This window comes from Phodopus roborovskii, unplaced genomic scaffold, assembly GCF_943737965.1.
Source record: "Phodopus roborovskii unplaced genomic scaffold, PHOROB, whole genome shotgun sequence".
NCBI lineage: Eukaryota > Metazoa > Chordata > Mammalia > Rodentia > Cricetidae > Phodopus > Phodopus roborovskii.
In genome coordinates, this window is record NW_026125554.1 from 2,218,054 (window position 1) to 2,220,112 (window position 2,059).

The window sequence follows — 2,059 nt, forward strand, 5'->3', positions numbered from 1 at the left end:
TGGCTCTGGATACAGGCAGCTAGGGCCTTCCTGGGCCTACTTTCTTCAGAACGGGGCAGAAGAGGTACCTCCCTCTGCTTCAGCAGTCCGAGGTTCTTTGAGGCTGCTTGGTTTTTTTGTCCCTGGAGCCTGTGACCCTAGGCCCCATCCCGGGTGAGGGTGGAGCCTCCCTCCAAGGTCCCAGTTTCCTTTCCCAGGTCAGGCCAGGCCAGGCCAGGCCAGGGAGAAGTGGCCTTTGCCTGTGTGTCCTAGAATTCAGCGTCTAGGCCACTTGAGTTTCAGCAGATGAGACAGGAGAAATCTGGAGGTGGCCCTGACTCTCTGCCCTCCCTGCCCTACCTTCTAGAGTTGCTTGCCAATAAATCACTCCTCCACCGACAGCTGTCAGCATTGTGCACATTGGTTTATTTAGCACTTCCAGTTACACCACAAATGAACACTAAACATTGCTTTCCAGGGCCAGACCCACAAATCTACAAACCTCTTCCAGTTCAGATGGCAAATGGGAGATCCTTGCATCAGGAGGCCAGTTAAGAGCCTGGATTTGGATTGTGGGACCAGCTAGGGTCTTGGGAATGGGTACTGTGAAGCTGGGCCTTGAGGGATGTATAGGAGCTTAAAGTGTTAGAGTATGATTTACTGTCATTTGTACTGTGGATTAAAAGGGTAGCGTCAGCTCTCCCTATAACCTCCCCATTCAAATGGGGAGACATAAGATAGCCGTTCAGACCTAGAATGACATGGTCCATACTTGACACAACCAGATCCCACAGTCCCCTTCACAGACCTCAGCCCAGCAACATTGCTCCTTGGTCGGAGAGCACCCGGGGCTCTGTGGTATGCCTGTGTTGATGTTGCTGAGCGTCCTTGCGCAAGCGCAAACCCCCTACCCCCAGGCAGTGATCTAGTTTCTCTCATCATCGATCTGGCTGGCCTTGCCCCTCCTCCGCACCCTGCCCCGCCCAGCCCTCTTCTCTTTGTTTCCCGGCAAGACTGTCCTAGGTAGGGCCAGAGAACCGGGGAGAGGAGGAGGGACAGAAGCAGGGTGATAAGGACAACTCCTTCCCCTCACAGAAGGAATCCCCTTGGGGTCTGAGGGAGGCATCTCAGAGATCCCTTGAGCCTGGGATAGGACTGGTGGCAGGCCCCAGAGTTCTGGTCATCGGATTCTTATTGGATCCCGTAAGAACCGATGGATGTCCTTGACTTAGAGTCTGGGAAACAGGCCAGGAGCCAGCAGAGGCTGCCTGTGTTTACTCGCAGACCCTTCCAGACGCAGCCCCACCTGCTGTGTTCTGGGCACTGATTCACTTCCAGGCCTCCATTTCCCCACCAAACAGTAAAATAGGGCAAGTTCCAGGTGGAGGTGTGTGTGCGTGGGAAACTTCTGAGTTCGAGGTTCTCTAGTCCTGGATCCCAGCCTCTGCCCTACTCCAGGCCTTATTTAGAAGTAAAGTTGGGTAGGATACGGCTGGAACAGTGTCGACCACTGGGACCCTCTCATATGCCTCTGTCACCCAAGACCTCAATTCCCCAACTGTGCTTCTCCCTACCCTAACCCTCAGTTTCCCCAATTGAGCTATTGCCCTGCCTCGGCTTCAGCGTCCCTACTCAGTAAAGAAAGCACGGTCCGGTTGGGACAGTGGCTTAGGGGGCACGCAGGGATCAGAGGATGCCTCTACAAAGCCAGGCCTCAGTTTCCCAGTTTAGAAGGAAAGAAGAGCAGGTTGTTGCTGGAATGGTGACGGGGGACCTCGGGGTTGGACAATGATGCCCCACACCGGCTACCCAGGCCTCAGTTTCTCCATTTAGAACAAGGCAGGGTAGGATGGTGCTGGAGCGGGGGGGGGGGCAAAGAGGGACTTTAAGGTTGCAGGATCGCGCCCTGCCTCCCGTCTGCAATCCTTAGCCTCAGTTTCCCCACGGGTCAGAGGAAGACTGGACAGCCCCTACAGGAACCTCAGCAGCCCGTGCGGGGTCGGACGCAGCGCCTCCAGCGCAGGGCTGGGGTCCCAGGAGCGCAGCCCCCCGCGGCTGCGCGCTGCGCGAAGCGGTGACA